We start from the raw sequence: 19,044 nt of genomic DNA, 5'->3' as shown, positions 1-19,044 counted from the left end.
TCATTTCTTCCTTTCGTTTTAGTTATTCTACATTCAAGAGCAAGTTTCAGAGCCTCACCTGACAACCATTTTGGTCATTTCTTTCTTTCCTATCTTCCTAATGACCTTTTGCTTTCTTCATGTATGATGTCCTTGATGTCATTCTACAACTCATTCTGCTTCTATTTCCTCATCTTCAGCATTAGTGGTTGATGTGTAAATTTGAATAATAATCGTATTAACTGGTCCTTCTTATAGGTGTATGGATATTATCCTGTTACTGACAGCACTGTACTTCAGGATAGATCTTGAAATGTTCTTTTTGATGACGAATGCGACACCATTGCTCTTCAATTTCTCATTCCCAGCATAATAGACCATATGATTGTCTGAATCAAAATGGCCAATACCAGTCCATTTCAGCTCACTTATGCCTAGGATATTGATCTTTGTGTGGTTCATTTCATTTTTGATGACTTCCAATATTCCTAGATTTATATGTCATATATTCCATGTTCCAATTATTAATGGATGTTTGGAGCTGTTTCTTCTCATTTTGAGGTCCTGAAAACTTTACTCCATTCACATCATTAAGGTTGACTCTATTCTGAGGACGTAGTTCTTCCCCAGTTGTATTTTGATTGCCTCCCAATCTGAGGGGCTCATTTTCCAGCAGTATATCAGACAATATTCTGCTGCTATTCATGAGGTTTTCATTGCCCAGTTTTTTCAGAAGTAGACCGTCAGGTCCTTCTCCTTAGCCTGTCTTAGTCTGGAAGCTCCACTGTAACCTGTCTACCAAGGGTGACCCTGGTATCTGAAATACCAACAGCATAGCTTCCAGCATCACAGCAACATGCAAGCCACCACAGTACAATAAATTGACAGACACATGGGAACTTCATAATAAATGGAGAAAATACTGAAGTTATCAAGGGTTTTGTTTTACTTGGATCTACAATCAATGCCCATGGAAGCAGCCATCAAGAAATCAAACAATGTATTGCACTGGGCAAATCTGTCGCAAAAGACCTCTTTAAAGCATTCAAAAGCAAAGATGTCAGCTTGAGGATAAGGTGCAGCTGACCCAAGCCATGGTATTTTCAATCGCCTCATATGCATGTGAAAGCTGGACAATGAATAAGGGAGACCAAAGAAGAATTGATGCCTTGAATTATGGTGTTGGCCAAGAATACTGCATATATCATGGACTGCCAGAAGAATGAACAAATCTGACTGGGAAGAAGTATAGCCAGAACACTCATTAGAAGTGAGGATGGTGAGACTTTGTCTCATGTACCTTGGGCATACTATCAGAAGGGACCAGTACCTGGAGAAGGACATCATACTTGGTAAAGTAGAGGGTCAGCCACCAGGAGGAATACTCTCAACGAGATGGACTGACACAGTGGCTGCAACAATGGGTTCAAACGACTGTGAAGATGGCACAGGACCAACCAGTGTTTCTTTCTGTTGTACATAAAGTCACTATGGGTCTGAACTGACTTGACGGCGCCTAACAACAACATAACTATCAGTTAGGTACTATTATTACTCTTGTTTTACATACTGAATCACAGACAGGTTAAAAAACTTGTCAAGGTCATACAGCTAGTAAGTGGTAGAGCCATAAATTGAACCAAGACAGACTGCCTCCATACGGCATGCTATTAACCAGCACAGTTAAAGGTTCTTTCTCCTACATAAAACAATTATCAACAAGAAAGAGAGCACACTATGACTAGTGATGTGCTTAATCTGTAACTGTGTGTAGCTACAGCTTCACCATCCCTATATTCCTTTAGCCTGATTTTTCTAAAGACAGTGAAGATCTGACACCACTAGACCTGGTCACTCTGCCTAAGGGCTGTTGACTTCCTCGCCCAGGTACTCTCATCATCCAACTTCCCAAACTAGGAAGAACAAATAGTTATCCCAGGAGTCTCACAGTGTTCTGTGCAGATTTACATTAGGGGTAGCATCTTGGCCTCTCCATCTCGACATCCAAAAACCCACTGTGATCGAGTCAGTTCTAACTCATAGTGGCCCCATAGTGTTTCCAAGGCTGTAAATCTCTGCAGGAGGAGACTGTCACATCTTTCTCCCATGGAGCCTTTTGGTTAGCAGTCGATCACTTTAACCACTGTGCCACCAAGGCTCCTTGTCTTGACATAGTCTTCATATAAAAAAATATCAGATAGGAATCCAGAAAATCAACTGGTAAGTAAGGGAAAGTGAGCTGCTCCACAAATAATATAAGAGGCAGTTACATGCGTGACATGAAAATACAGATAAAAGGACTGAAAAAGAAATTAGAGGTCACACTAAAGTTTTAACAACTTCTTGCCTGAACTTGTATCTGCAGAGTCAAGTCTGCAATGACATGATATGATGCTCCCCTCTCCCATAGGCACAGGGTGATTTTAAATTAAAGCAGCCTTCTCTCTCTCCTACTTGGAATTCTGTCATGAGGGTAGGTATCAGAGGAGCCAAGAGGAGTCTTGATTTCCTTGTAAAAGTTAGACTTCAGCTTGCATTCACTACTTGTGGTAATGGGAGGGAAATGACAGGGATTTTATGTCTGGCAATAATGTTGGATGTATATCATTGTCAATGAGAACTATGATTTAATAATAAGGATATAGAGCCTCATAATGAAAGGGGAATAACGACAAATCCTGAGTAACAATGACTGCTACACTAAAGCAGGTTACCATAGTAACAGGGCTGAAATTATATAACAAACTATGATGCCATACCAGGCAAATTACTCCATGAAGGGGCCCTTTTCTGAAAGCATTTGGTTTTCTGTGTTCTATTAAAATTAAGATGCAAGCATCTTACTTATAACTTGTATGAGCTTTCCTCTCTTTTTTCTAAACACTCCCTCTTTAGTTGGTTTCAGATAATATGAGGGATAAATATGTACCACAGGAAATGTAGCAAACAAGCACATTCCATCCCCTCTTGCCCCTGAAAGGAGAGGACAAAACAAAATTATGGTAAAAGGTACCATCTTTTCATACAATTCTTTTTATAAAATCGTGCTTAATTTCTTTACTTGAGGAATAGGGGAGTCAAAGCAGGCTCCAGTAAAATATTCTATCTCTCAATCCATGTAACGAGTTGTCTGAATCTGTAGGAAAAAGGAGAAAAATAAAATGTCACAGTGGGGATTGGGAAATGGAAGATATTTCCTTTGTTCACAAAGATGCTGAATTTTTAATGGAAATTAAAAAAAAAGAAGAACATGGTTTTAAATGCTTAAAATAATTTCAAAAACTATGCAACAGGAAAATTTACATTGGTAAATATCACTTTAAAACTATTATGCTATTATTGCAACTGACTTTGGCAGTGAACCTTTATAAAATGTATCATATCAAATAGCCTAGGAAAAATCTACTGTATTTAAAAATCATACTCAGTGCCCTCTTTCAATAATGGAGAAATATAAAGTGAGACATTAAAAATAAACAGAAAAAATCATGGTCCCAAACATCCTCTTAAAGGGAGTAAAGATCTAAAGGGTGGTTAAGAAAACTTAAACACTGCAGACATTTAATATTCCTCCTTCCAAAGTAGAAAAAAAAATAGATAAGAGCTTCAGATTTTTCAGAAATTCAACAGCTCTAGAAGAAAACACATTTCCCTCAAGATTTATAAATGGTTTTCAGGTTTACTTATTGAAGGGAAGTGTAGTCTAGTTGAAAGAAAACTGGATTTAGAGCCAGGAGCCCTTGGGTACCAGCTCAAACACTTGCCAGCAGTAAGCCCTCAGGCAAGTCACTTAGCCCTCCAGGTCCTGGTTTCTTCATCTGTAAAATGGGAATAATAATACCTATCTTGTTTACTTCAAGAAGTTTATGAAATACAGAATAAAATACAGTATACAAAAACATTCTGAAAATTGTTGAATAACTGCTAAATCTTGTGATTCAATTACCCGACATTACTGGCACTAATCAAAAAAACAGAAACTAACAAATGCTGGAAAGGCTTTGAGGAGATTAGAACTCTTATGCACTGCTAATGGGAATGCAAAATGGTGTGGGGATATGTGCCATTAAAATATGGATGTATAAAGGCCTCTATGCTGCACAATATGTTGAGACTTGTCCCCAACATGTTGAGACTTGTCACGACTTGTTTTTCCAAACCCGTTACTGATTAGCCTGTTTACCTGAATTCCTCCTCCCTTGCCCGAAACTTACTGTTATTCACCCAAAGCCCACTGTTCTGTTATTTGCTTCACTGCTTGCTGTACTGACTATAAAATAAACTCCTGGGACTGAAGCTGGGGTTCAACTCCTCAGAGTGACCCTCCTGGCCCCACTTCTCTGTAAGACTTGTGGCATTGGTTATTGTCTCGGCTGCCCCGACAACCGTCGCCGCTGCGACAGATGGTGCCCCGTGTAAGGGACTGCGACAAAATGGTACAACCATTTTGGAAAACAATATGGCACTTCTTTAAAAAGCTAGAAATAGAAATACGATAGGATCCAGCAATCCCACTCCTGGGAATATATCCTAGAGAAATAAGAGCCATCACAAAAATAGACATATGCACACCCATGTTCATTGCAGCATTATTCACAACAGCAAAAAGATGGAAACAACCTAAGTGGCCATCAACAGATAAATGGATAAACTATGGTACATATACACAATAGAGCACTACACAATGATAAAAAAGAACCATGAGGAATCTGCAAAACATCTCACAAAACCTGGATGAATCTGTAGGGCATTATACTGAGTGAAATAAGTCAATCACAAAAAGACAAATACTGTACGAGACCACTACTATAAAAACTCATGAAAAGGTTTACACACAGAAAGAAACAATCTTTGATGGTTACGAAGGAGGGGAGTGTGGGGAGGGAAAAAGACTAACTAGACAATAGATAAGTGGTAACTTTGTTGAAGGGACACTAACTAGACAATAGATAAGTGGTAACTTTGGTGAAGGGTAAGACAGTACACAATACTTGGGAAGCCAGCAAAATTTGTCCAAGGCAAGGTCATGGAAGCTCCATATAGACATATCTAAACTCCCTGAGGGACCAAATTACTGGGCTGAGGGTTGTGGGGACCATGGTCTTGGGAAACATCTAGCTCAACTGGCATAACATAGTTTATAAAGAAAATGTTCTACATTCTACTTTGGTGTGTAGTGTCTGGGGTCTTAAAAGCTTGTGAGCAGCCATCTAAGATACTCCACTGGTCTCACCCTGTCTGGAGCAAGGGAGAATGAAGAAAACCAAAGACACAAGGGAAAGATTATTCCAAAGGACTAATGGACCACAACTACCACAGCCTCCACCAGACTGAGTCCAGCACAACTAGATGCTGCCCAGCTACCACCACCGACTGGTCTGACAGGGATCACAATAGAGGGTCTTGGACAAAGCTGGAGAAAAAGTAGAACAAAATTTTCGCTCATAAAAAAAGACCACACTTACTGGCCTGACAGACTGGAGAAACCCTGAGCATATGGCCTCCAGACACCCTTTTAACTCAGTACTGAAGTCACTCCTGAGAGTCACCCTTTAGCCAAGATAAATAGGCCTATAAAACAAACAATAACATATGTAGGTCAACTATGCATATGAGACTAAATGGTCACACCGGCCCAGGAGCAAGGATGAGAAGGCAAGAGGGACAGGAAATCTAGACAAATAGAAATGGGGATCCCAAGGTCAAGAACGGGAGTGTGCTGATACCTCATGGGATTGGTAACCAATGTCACAAAACAATACATGTATTAATTGTTTAACGAGAAACTAATTTGCTTGGTAAACTTTTACCTAAATGCACTATAAAAAAATTACTCAACATTAATTGAGTGCCTACTATACACTTGGAACAATGCAACCATGATAATCCCTCTAGAACACCATTTCATCTTGCAAAAACTGTTGTCAAATTTTTATTGTCTTAACAAATGCCGTGGTGGCTCAGCAGTAGAATTTTCGCCTTCCATGAGGGAGACACAAGTTCCATTCCTGGCCAATGCACCCCACAGGCATTCACCACCTATCTGTCAGTGGAGGCTTGTGTGTTGCCATGAAGCTGAAAAGGTTTCAGCCTAGCTTCCAGACTAAGTCAGTCTAGGAAGAAAGGCCTGACAATCTACTTTCAAAATCAGTCGATGAAAACCCTATGGATCACAACGTTCTGATTCTCAACTGATCATGAGGATGGCACAGAACCCAGCAATGCATAGCATCACCATGAGTCGGGGCCAACTTGCTGGCAGCTAACAAAAAATTCATACTGTCCCTTTAACTTTACACCAGGTTAAAACAAGCAAACAAAAAGGAGCAGGTATTTGCCAAAAGATGACTTTCTTCACACCGGCCCCACTTATTTGTATCCTTTTAAGAGGTATAAAGCAGTGCTGACCATTTTAAAGTCATAATACAAATAATGTGCATTGCAAAAGTTAAAAGGTTGGGATGCTATTCCATGAAAGTCTAACTCTGTGGTTTCTGTGTGTTCTCTGGGTGTGTTTTCTTTGTCTCTGCCATAACTGTCTCTGCATCTCTACACTTCTACGTAGTGGAGGGAAGGGGAGACGGCTGAGCCAATGTGGATATCACTGTATATCTCGTGCATCTGTGTGGACTTTCCTTTGTGTAGAGCCCTTTCTAGAATCTGACTCTTTGGGTTCAAATCTCTGCGCCACCACTAATCAGCTGTATGATACTGTGTAAGTCATGTAAGCCACTTTGTGTCTCAATTTCCTCACTTCTGAAATGGAGATAGTAACATATCATACCTCCTGGGGACATTGTGAGGAGTAAATAAGTCATTAAGGATAAGGCACTTAGAAAAAGGCCTGACATATAGTACACTCCCAGTAAGTGTTGGCTCTTGTTTCTGTGGGTATTTGTAACCCAGGGTCTGATGTGAGGGCCGGAAGGTGACAAATGGATTTCCTTTGGTCAGGGCAGTGTTCTATTGTGTTGGGTTTGAATGCCTTGAGGAGGGACAGGCACTCTGCAATTCAACATACTGCCCACCACCTCTTACTATGTGACCTCATTACCTGCCTGGCCCACAAAAGGATTTTAGCTTGCTAGCTTTGTATGCTGTTGCTGTTGTTGTTAGGTTGTCAAGTCAGTTCCAACTCATAGCAATCCAATGTACAACAGAACAAAACACTGCCCAGTCCTGCGCCACCCTCACAATCATTGCTATGTTTGAGCCCATTGTTGCAGTCACTTTGTCAATGTATCTTGTTAAAGGTCTTCCTTTTTACTGACCCTCTACTTCACCAAGCACGATGTCCTTCTCCAGGGACTGGTCCCTCCTGATAGTATGTCCAAAGTACATGAGACAAAGTCTCACCATCCTCACTTCTAACAAGCATTCTGGCTGTACTTCTTCCCAGTCAGATCTGTTCATTCTTCTGGCAGTCCATGATATATGCAATATTCTTGGCCAACATCATAATTCAAAGGCATCAATTCTTCTGTCTTCCTTATTCACTGTTCACCTTTCACATGCACATGATGCAACTGAAAATACCATGGCTTCAGTCAGCCGCACCCTAGTCCTCACGGTGACATCTTTGTTTTTGAACACTTTAAAGAGGTCTTTTGCAACAGATTTGCCCAATGCAATACGTTGTTTGACTTCTTGACCGCTGCTTCCATTGGCACTGATTGTGGATCCAAGTAAAATGAAATCCTTGACAACTTCAATATTTTCTCCGTTTATCATGATGTTGCTTATTGGTCAGGTTGTGAGGATTTTTGTTTTCTTTATGTTGAGGTGGAATCCATACTGAAGGCTGTAGTCTTTGATCTTCATCAGTAAGTGCTTCAAGTCCTCTTCACTTTCAGCAAGCAAGGTTGTGTCACCTGCAGATCACATATTGTTAATGAGTCTTCCTCCAATCCTGATGCCACATTCTTCTTCATACAGTCGGGCTTCTAGGATTATTTGCTCAGCATACTCCATCCATGTCATTAAGCTCAACTCTGAGGATGCAGTACTTCTGCAGTCGTATTTTGAGTGCCTTCCAACCTGAGGGGCTCATCTTCTGGCACTATACCAGACAATGTTCTACTGCAATGAATAAGGTTTTCACTGGCCAATTTTTTTTCTTTTTTTTTTTTTAGAAGTAGATCACTAGGTCCTTCTTCCTAGTCTGTCTTAGTCTGGAAGTTCTGTTGAAATCTGTCCACATGGGTGACCCTGCTGGTATTTGAAATATCAGTGGCATAGCTTTCAGCATCATAGTAACACACAAGCTACCACCGTATAATACAATGACAGACGAGTGGTGGTAGCATTATATATGTTCCTGTATATTCACTTTGTGTGTCTGTTTCATTTTGTTTCTGTCTCTCATTTAGGTCTTTGTTTTTTCCTTTTTTTCTTTTAGTCTCTGTATGTGTGTGCGTGTGCGTGTGCGTGTGTGTGTGTGTGTGTTTCATTCCATGATCTCTCTCTCCTCCTTTTCATTTCCTTTCTCAACCTCTCTTCATTTTTAATTTTAGTATTCATTAAATAGTTTTATGTTCCCTATTCTTATTTTTTAAAACAGAGAAGTTGAATACATTCCTTTCTTAAATAAATTAAGTTGCTTTTTACTTAGTAGATCTTGATTCATTTTTGTTGTGTACCAGTGACTTTTGATAGAAAAAGTGCTCTCCACCTCTGCTGTAAGAAAATCCAAATTATAAAACAGATTAATTGGGAAATTACATACATTACAAAAAAGTTCACTAAGTAGTTTTTTTGTTTGTTTGCTCATTTGTTTAGTTTTTACTATCAGGCCCTTAGTATACTGAATCATAAATTTACTATCTATGATCAATTACTGAAGATGATAGAGAAAGATAAAGCTAAATATTAAGGGGAAAAAAATGCCTGAAATGTGAAAATGAACCAAAAATAAAAATAGAGACTCTTTGAAAAACTACGCAAATAAATGGAAAATATGGGCACTTTATGTACAACTTTCAGAAAAACAACCCCTCGTACTTTGCAGAGACACATTTTTCAACACCTGTATCCTTCCAAGACTTAAAAATGCTATTTTAAAAATATATAGAACATTATTTCACCATCCAATATTCAGATCAGTTTTTTTTATTCACAGGTTACATGTTTTTAACATATATTAGCACACCTAGCCCAATTAAGATCATAGCATTTTCAGATTATTTCTGATAAAATATAAACAGTGAGAAATTCACAAAACATAAGAAACTCAAATCTAAGATTTCTTCTTCAGTATTAGCTACTCAAATACAGGAAATTCAAATTACTCTGTTCAATGTGATAGCTTAATGAAAACCTTAAAAATAACAAAATCTTAGGTTTCAAAAGGACACTGGGGTCTAATATACCACCCAATGTAGAGCTCTACTCCTTGATGTCCAGGGCTGACAGTGGCCAGCTGCTGCATGCCCATTTCCAAGTAAGAGGAGCCTAGCCAATCCCTAGGTAACCTGCTCCTAGTGAATAGCTGCTCTGTTGTTGTTGGAACTGTTGTTAGGTTGAACCCAAATCTCTCACACTGAATGTTCTGCCCTTTGGGCTTTTCTGTGCCAGCATACCACATTTTTTCACAAATAACACACCCATGTAAATAACATGCGCAAACATATAATGCGCGTAGCGCACCTAGAACAATAACGCACGAACGGGGGGGGGGGGGTTGCATGGTTGGTACAAAACTTATAACACGCACATTATTTGCGTAAAAATACGGTAGTTGCACTAAGATAGGCTTTTTATTTTTTTTTGCAAGGGGCTTTCACCCAGATAAAATTGTGAGATAAATAGTGGTATTGTTGTTAGGTGCCATCAAATCGGTTCTGGCTCATAGTGACCCTACGTACAACAGAATGAAACACTGCCCGGTCCTGTGCCATCCTCATAGTCATTGTTATATTTAAGCCCATTGTTGCAGCCACTGTGTCAATCCATCTCATTGAGGGTCTTCCTCTTTTTACCTGACCCTCTACTTTATCAAGCATGATGTCCTTCTCTAGGGACTGATCCCTCCTGATAAATCATGGTGAGCCACCTCTTTTTTCTAAGCATAATTCAGGAGTGGGCAGCAATGTTTTTAGAGCCTTTCATTTCATTCAAAATGTGAATATCTTTATGTAGTCCCATGGGAAAATATATAATATTCTTACAATTCAGATTACCTATTTTATTGAATAAACGGATGTCATTGAGTAAACTGGAGTATTTGAAAAGTAGAAACATGAAAGCAGCCTTCTAATTCCTTATCCTGAAAGCTGTGTTTTTAGAATTGGTGAGCCACATCTGCCCCTTGGGTCACAGGCTGCTCATCACTGAAGTTACTGGAGGTTTAGGTTCCCTATCCTAAGCCTCCCTATCTTCCAGCTCTCCATTCACTGCAACATCCACACCCTGTCCTTAGGCTCTCAAGCCTTCAGGTCTTCAAGTCCGTCCTTAGATAGCATCTTATACATTTACTGAAAGCAGTTCACACCAATGAATTAACTCTCCAACAGATTTCCATTTTAAAATCTTTTTCCTCTGTATTGCAAAGGGCTATATCCCGGTCACCCACTCTCCCCCGAACATCTTCTAGCTTACCACCCACCACAGAACAAAACATTCCAGAAACAGTTTGCCCAGTTCCAAGAATCCTGAGCTTGTATTTCACCCATTTACAACCCTATGATTCAGTGAAATGCGCACTAAATTAAGAGTCGGAAGAACTACATTCAAATCCCTGCTGCTGTACATATTAGTTGTGTGGTCTTGGACAAGTTATTTAACCTCTATGATCCTCAGTTTCCTCTTATGAAAAATGGGTACATTGGACATAATAATACCTTAACTGTCTCTTCCTGAGGGTTAAATAAAACAAGGTATATAAACATGCCTCTAAAATTATAAAATTTTATGCGTACTTAAGCAATTACTATATCTATATAATTAATGTATTAACAACATGGTTTTCAAATGTCTGTGAAGGAGAGACAGAGCAGGCTGCACAGTAGCGACTCTGGCTCCTCACACCTCCCCGGACACCATGAAGACTACGCACTGCTTTCTCTGTTTTAAGCAAAGAATTCCAAGTAAGATTTCCTTTGAGAAAAGGTTTCCCAACTACATTAACTGTTTCAGCTTCAATATCAATGACTGATTCCTATTAAATTTATGGTCAATTCTTTCAGTTATTCTGAAATGATTTTTCACTGAATTATTTCCCAGTATACCACATTCTCTTAGAGTGAAACAAGCACAGAATAAAATAAATGCTGATTCCAAGTGTAAATTTAAGCAGCCCTTTTGGCTCTCAGAGAAGGCAGTTACCAACTTCCGAATGTCAAAAGAGTCTTTCAGATGACTCCTGTAAAAAATAACATGCACTTCAAAGTTCCCAAATTAACCAAAACCATAAAATTATTCCTTTACTCACAAATACAACAAACCAATTTTTAAGAACATATTTTTAAGTTGGGAAATTAAGGAAGAAATGCTACTTTCCAAATGTAGTGTCAAAATGAAGATTTACTGAGGTACCCATAGTCCCAGGGAAGAGGACAAGTTTTGTTTTGTTTTTTTAAATGTGTACCTTCTTCACAACACGGATTTGAGATGGAAGCAGATTTTATTTCAGGCCAACACACATCACAGGTTCAAAAGAAATATATTTAATCAATCTGTACAGTAAAAGGAACAAACAGTCTTTTCAGGCTGGTGGGAACAATGAATAGAGGTGTTCCTGATAGGCTATGTGTCTTCCACAGAGGACAGCAAACAGGGTGGAAATTCATTGGGTGGTGGGGGAGGGCAGGGAGACAATTTCTAATTTTGAGAAAGACATACAGAAAATAGTGAAGAAGAGGTGAAGACATAGTCAGAGGTAAAACCTCCAAAGGCAATATGATGTGTGCCCAGGATAGGTGATCCAGTATTAAACTCCTTAAGCTCCATGTGTGGATTCCTGCCTCAGCCAAAGACATAGCTGCATTTATGACACCACATACACTTCCAGAAAGATGTCTGCTGCATCTATTTGAACTTGCTGACTTGGTAAGTACTTGCTTCTACTCTGTAAAAAGAAGTATGTTCGTATAATGTACAGGTTTACTTTTGTTCCAATTTTCTAATTTTATGGCACTTTTAAAAATCCAAACTCATGGTACCTATTGAGATGTATATGTTCCATATGGCTACTTATTATGTACACATTTAAATTTAGTAGTCTAATAGATGGAACTTAATTCTTATCTGTGTAAGAGAATAGGGATGGATATGAGGAGCTTGAAGGCTGCTGGGCACCAAGTGAGTAAATTTGCATAAGGAGCATATAGTCCATTTTGGGAGGAGAAAATGTTAAGCCTTGAGCACCTAACCCTTTCTCCCCCAGATTCAAATTCAAACCCTATTGAGATGGATAAGAGTCGTGCCAGAGGTAGGGAAGGACGACAAGACCCCTGAGGTAAGACGAAAGAAAGAGATGAACTGCAAGTCCAATCCTAACCTGCAGTACTGATGCTGGCCTGCACCCTGGCCAAGTGGCTATGTGAGGAAATCTAAATCACTTCTCACAGGGGCATGAGAAAGGAGCACCAAACAGACTAAAGCAGGTGATTTAACCGCTCAAAGGCTCAGTCCTTATCTCCAAATTCTCTCCTACTGTCGCTTCCACATGATATACACTCAGTCCTCTGCTCCCCAGCCCATCTTCGCCTCACCTGACCAGTCACCTTAAAGGCTGAATGGCTAACTCCCTTCCCCCATCACTCTTCTCTGCACCACAGAACTTTCTATTGCCTAGGACTTCAGTACCTAGTTACAACTAGAGGACTGTATCGGTTAGTTTGTTCCTAAATTAGGGACATCACAGGCAATATCTGTTTTGATAACCTGTAATTTAAAATCAATAAGGGAAGGCCAAACACAGTGAACAGGACTAAGTCCCATGCTCAAGCTCTGCACAAATTTCACTCCATGACCACAGCAAGTCTCCTCACTTCTCAAGGCCTCTCTTCTATAAAACAAGGGAGGGCAACCATGCAACCCCTAAGAATCCTTCTGGCTCTTCAATTCTGTGATTTGATTATTAGATAACCATTTGAGAATTTTATCTTTCTGCATGGTTAGTTATACATTTGTGAAAATTCATGCACATCTTTACACCTGTGAAACATGTCAGCGATATCTCAGTGAAATTCTAGAACTATGTCTGCCAGTTTGGGTAGACATAAAGGTGATTCAGGTTGAACTACTTAGAGTTGTCATTATTTGACCTTTTTTGCTCACAAATACAGCAATTTCATGTGGTTCAACCTAAACATATTTAGCACCAAACCAAAAAACCAGACCTGTTGCCATCAAGTCAATTCCAACTCACAGCAACCCTAAAGGACAGATTAGAACTGCCCCATAGGGTTTCCAAGGAGTGGCTGGTGAGTTCAAACTATTGATCTTTTGGTTAGCAGCTGATTTAGAAATAATATTTGGAATCATTATTCCCTGACCCTGAGCATGGAGAAATGTGACCCAGCTGGGGCTGGGCCCTCATAGACTCACAAAGACACATCAACTGGGCCCTGAGATAAGACAATACATGGGACAATCTCAGAAATTATCTTAAGTTTTCACAAAAGCCCATCAAACAGAACACAAAAGACTTTCCACTCTTATCTTTCTCTATTAGCATTTAGTGAATAGGAATTTGTTGGACCAATGAAGACCCTCCTGACTTTTGTTACTGAAACCCTTACCAATGATTGTTAAGAAAGACGACTCAAAAAGTAAGATTACAGTTTGTAGCCAATCTGTGAAAAGACTAAGCTTTCAATGGTTTTGCCCATTTGTAATGTTAATATATACTGATGGCTCTGTAACTGTTCTCAGGACTCTAGGGCAGACATGGCTGTGGCAGCATGCTTGTCCGTCTTCCCATTCTTGCCTATTCTGTAATATTCTTTGGACTCGGGTAGACATGGCTGTAGCAGCATGCTTGTCCGCTTTCCTGCCTTTGTCTGTTCTGTGATATTTCCTTGGATTCGGGCAGACATTCTAGCTCTGGCAGCATGTTTGTCCGCTTCCCACTTCTGCCCTTTTTGAATATATGCTGAATAAAACTTTCTTTTTACTTTACTAAACTTTGTGATGTTTTTCCCCTACTACACAGCTGAGCTCTTTACCATTGTGCCATCAGGGATCTGTAAGTGCAATAATGTACATTAATTGCCTAATATAATGTCTACCACATTAGTAATATCCCAATATTACCAATGAAATCATTGCTTCTACTGTTTTTCACACAAGGAAATTACTTCTTTCTATCTAATATACACATCAGAGCAAAAAAAGTATTTTGGGTAGAACTGGCAAAATTATCACCAAGTTAACTGTGGAATTTCTTTTGTCAATTTAAAGATTTAGGTTTCTGTGGTTAAAACATCATCATCACATTCATCCCATCGCCTTCGAGTTGATTCTAACTCATAGCAACTCTATAGGACAGACTAGAGCTGACCCATAGGGTTTCCAAGGTGTAATCTTTATGCAAGCAGCCTGCCACATCCTTCTCCCACGGAGCAGCTGGTGGGTTGGAACTGCCAACCTTTGGGTTAGCAGCCGAGCATTGAACAGTGCACCATCAGGGCTCCTGTGGTTCAAACACAGGAAGACTATTTCCTACTCACCACTTTGCTTTACTCTAAAGTAAGCAACCTCCAGTAATAGGGACTTCCTTGTCAAGGGCATTGCCTGAAAGGCAAAGTACTGTTGAAGGCATAGCTTATATTGTTAGTTGTCGTTGAGTTGATTCCAACTCATGGTGGCCCCATGTGTGCAGAGTAGAGCTGCTCCATAGGGTTTTCAAGGCTATGACCTTTAAAAACAGATCTCCAGGCCTTACTTCCAAGGTGCCTCTGGGTGGGTTTGAGCCACCAACGTTTCAGTTAGTAGTCCATCACTTAACTATCTGACCAAAAAGAAAAATGTAATTGTTTGTTAAAAGAGTGAAACAAACACTGATGGTAAAAGCAGACAGTCCTGAAATGATGATATCTATCTCATTAATCTTTGACTGTTTTAATTCCTCATCTATTTTCCTTTTCACTTTAAAGTAAAGCCTCGGTCAGATTTACATGAAATTTAAATACAATAGCAGGATTTATACAGTTAAATTCCTCAGTTGGTTCCCTTGGCAACAGTCATAGCTTTTATAGCCTACCTTGGATACAGACTACTCCAGCAACAGTTCTCTGGGACTGCTTTCTTAGAAAGCCTACGTTGAAATCAGAATACTGTTTGTAAAACAACATTTGAACAGAAAATGTAACGACATTTTCAAAAAAAGAAAGTGAGTTCATCACAGACCTATATTTCAAACAAACATTTGGTTTAGGTGCACTGTTCTGCCATAGGGAGAGTTCCCCCCTAAACATTTCGTTAATACCTACCTCAGACAGGCTTTTCTCTGTCACTGCAAGAATAAGGAACTCTATCTAACACACACATCCAGTCTTGTCTGGACTGGTATCCATGAAACAACAAGGAGCCATGGGTGAATTCAGACCAGAGGCTGTGCAGACAAATGAACTGCAGCAAAAGGGTCCTCCAACAAAAGCAAATGCTGACAATGTGTGAGACAGAAATGGATATGTCACTCTGTCACCTGTATTTGAAAACACTCACACGTGTACATTAAAATTCCCATCTTCTACCAACTAGTTTGGCGTGAAAAGAATTTATCTACAGTTTGTATGCCAAGTCCACATGAACTTAACACTGAAAATTTTAAAATATAGTATGTGTTTTCCAATTGATAAACACTCATCTGAGACATGCCCACCTCAAGGGGAAACTAACACAAACTTCTAAGACCCATAATCCTGTCCCTATAAAAGCCTTCAGCTGATACCCAGCGGGGGAGATGGCTTTTTTGGAGGAATTTAGTCTTCTCCGTCTCCTATATATTGATATATAATGAAACTCTTGCTGCTCACCTCACCCGTCTCAGAATTGGCTATTGCGGTAGGCGGCTCCAATCCACGTTATTGTGGTAACAAATTTGGTGGCCCATACAGGGAGCTTCAGCCACTTGAGATGCAGCAGCCCTGGGGTAGGGCCTGGGGCTGATAGACAACTCTCCCGACAAGTAACCACAAGAGGTTTCATTTGCCTCTGGGGAGACTGTCGGCCAGACCTGGGTCTGCCACGGCACCGCTGGCCCCAATCGCGCCAAAAGAAGTGGGCGAAAGAAAAGCAAGACCTGCATAAGAGGGATCCCAAGGTGAGTCCGTGACTCCTCTCCCTGTTGCACTCAGGGCCGTGGTGGATAGGGCAGACCCAAGGTTTCCGGAACGCGACCTGAGCCCTTGGTTTCTGAGGTGAGAGGTGCCTCAGATGAACGATCCCTGTGAGTAGGGTTGCACGAAGCGACTCTTGGTGATTCTAGAGTCCTGGTTCTGGGTGTGTAAGTGCTTGTAAGTGTGTCTGGGAGGTTGAGATTCTCTAAGATCACCTCTGTCGGCAGGCAGGGCCATCTGAGAGGTTGAAGCACAACCGTCAGCTTGCGGGATTTATTAGTTTACTGTGGTTTTGTGTCTGTCCTGTTCATTCATTTACTGTGGTTCTGTATCTGTCCTGTCCATTGTCTGTGTGTAACTAGCATTACACCATCTACTTGGGTGCCCTGATTCGGCTGTTAGGGAAAGTGAAAATACCCTGGGGGAGACTGGTTCTTGAAATAGCCATAGTATCTTAAGACTATGTTCACAAGTTAACTGATCTGGATCCTGACAGCCCTGAAAATGCCAGAACTGTCAATATAATCTTTATAGGACACACATACAGGACAAAGTGCCCCCGATATTAAGAGAAAGCTTCAGAAGGAAGGAAACCAAAAACTTGAACCTTATTGCTTAACATCTTTGATAAATGAGCCTGGATTTTCCCCGCTACTACTGATTCACTGATTTGGGGTTAATATTTAAAAACACTATAAACTGAGTATACTAGAAGTAACTTGGAATTTCAGTGACCACTTTGGGAAAATGAGCTTTCATTTGTGTTGTCCGTTTTTTCCTTTAGGGAACTTTGCTTGATGCTCAGGTTTTGTCAAAAGGTCTAATATTCCTCCATCTGAGGCTCCAGCAAGTTAATAAGTTTTATCTAGAGCCTGTTTTTTTCCATTGAATTGAGTTGATCTTACCAAAAATTGCTATGTACACTTTAAGAAACTAGGATCCACATATCTTTTTTGTGTAGTATTGTCTGGTGAGTTTATGTGGTCTTTCTGTCTCCTGTTGTCCTGAGAGAGCTTTGGTATTTACTGGGTAGATAACCTTTCAACATGCCTCCATCAACTTAAACATATGTAAATGTCTTCCATGAGTCAAGACAGTGAGGGCGGGGCACGATCAGGCCTTCTCAGACCCCAGCCCCCAGTCTCCAAGGTTGTGTAGCTCAAGGGAAGCTTTTCAAAGACCCTTTCCAGCTAGGTGGAGACTCTCTTAAGACAAAAGAAAAATTGCTGCTTTGCTATAGTTATCAGAAATTGAGTGGATCTTGATAACAGAACTATAAACAAGTTCTCTCTATTATAGGGGAACTCTAAGAAGTCATACAATAGAAATCACAGTAAGACACACCTAAAATGGCCTGGAAAAATGTTTCCAGCAGTAGTCAGAGGCTTAAAGTTATATCCATATCAATGAATTGGTCAATTGAACAGACTTTGTGATTTCCAAAGCCAGTTGAGAAAATCGTTAAGGGCTAAAATTAGGCTGGGAAAAATATGAGAAATAGTAAAAGCTGAATAAAAACTTGGAATGTTTAAACAGACTTTCTTTCAACAACAGTTATGTTTTATGGTATACAGGCTTAAAATAATTCCCAATACATTTTAGGTAACTTACTGATGTTAAATTGAGTTAATGGATATTTGTCATAATTTAAGCTTATATACTTTGGCTTTTTATGCCACAAGAGAAAGGACAGACAGATATATATATATATTTAAGTTTGCTAATAAGTGTTCATTTTTGCCATTTAAAAGGATGCATTATAAGAGGTATGCAACAAAAACAACATTTAAGAGGTTTATTGAAAAAGAAATTTATTTGATATGGTCAAGTTTTATCTGACAAAAGTTTAATGGTTTAATCTATGAGATTTTTAGAAGTTTTAATGTTAAGCAGCATATAAAACAAGGAATTGGGTTTATCGCTGTTAAAATAACAAAATATTCTTTGATTTCTGAGTTAAAGTGTTAATTTATTCTGTGTGTAATCTGCCTTGAATACAAAGGTTTGACCTCTCATTAGAATAAGATTCCTGAGTCTGAAAACTAAGCCGCATGGCTTTTAGAAAAGACAGCTAAGGTTTTTACTTTAAGAACTTCGGTTAAATAACTTAAGTATTGTTTCACGTGACCTATAATATTACTATTCCTTTATTGTTAACTTGGTCGCAACTTTAGCTTTTTCAATCTAGCATCGTCAAAGCCAATGGTTTGATTGGAGAATTCATATCATTTATCCATGAAGTTTTTTTAATTACAATTCAGGTATTTAGAGATTTGGTATATCCTGACTAAATGGTATTTTGTCTCAAAATTATTATGTATTACATCTGAAGCTCTTTGAATAAGGTTAATGGTTACCTTTAGAAATATTTTTATCTAAAGTTTTTTTTTTTTAAACTGGATTCATTTGGCCTTATATTGTGCTTGTAATTAATTTCTATCAGGTCTTTTACTATTAAGAATATTATTTTTATGAATTAATCATGGTCATATTAAGTTTTGTCATCTGCAGATAAGTTTTTACTTTGCTGATTTGCTGAAAACATTTGATGAAAATATCTCAACAAAAAGATAGACTACATCAGACTTATGAAAAGGACTGTGACTAGACTCAGTCAAGATTTCCAGAACTCTTACGTAGAAGCTGATGAGTTCACACACTGCTGCTGATCCAGAATCACATGGAACAGAAATTAACTACATAAGACTGAGTAAACAAAAGGAAACTATGGGTTTTATGTGGGAATACTGCTGATGTTTCATTCCAGAGGCTGTGCAGGTCC

At 39.3% G+C, this 19,044-nt stretch overlaps 1 protein-coding gene and 1 long non-coding RNA gene across 6 annotated transcripts in view; both read right to left on the bottom strand.

The window, feature by feature from the left end:
- MSRA (methionine sulfoxide reductase A) overlaps positions 1-19,044 on the bottom strand; it is a 798,651-nt gene that overhangs the window by 658,229 nt on the left and 121,378 nt on the right. The window lies entirely within an intron of this gene.
- The window catches only part of LOC111821583 (uncharacterized), a 46,343-nt gene that overhangs the window by 17,353 nt on the left and 9,946 nt on the right, over positions 1-19,044 (bottom strand). Inside the window, exon 3 of one of the 2 annotated variants that reach the window (XR_002824954.1) lies at positions 3,041-3,115. This is a non-coding gene — a long non-coding RNA (uncharacterized LOC111821583). Of the gene's footprint in view, positions 1-1,441; positions 3,116-19,044 lie in introns of those variants that run through there. The other variant, XR_002824953.1, reaches the window with a different exon arrangement.

This window comes from Trichechus manatus, unplaced genomic scaffold (assembly GCF_000243295.1).
Source record: "Trichechus manatus latirostris isolate Lorelei unplaced genomic scaffold, TriManLat1.0 scaffold00091, whole genome shotgun sequence".
NCBI lineage: Eukaryota > Metazoa > Chordata > Mammalia > Sirenia > Trichechidae > Trichechus > Trichechus manatus.
The sequence above is the reverse complement of the archived record's forward strand: the minus strand, read 5'-3'. Positions and strand labels throughout refer to the sequence as shown.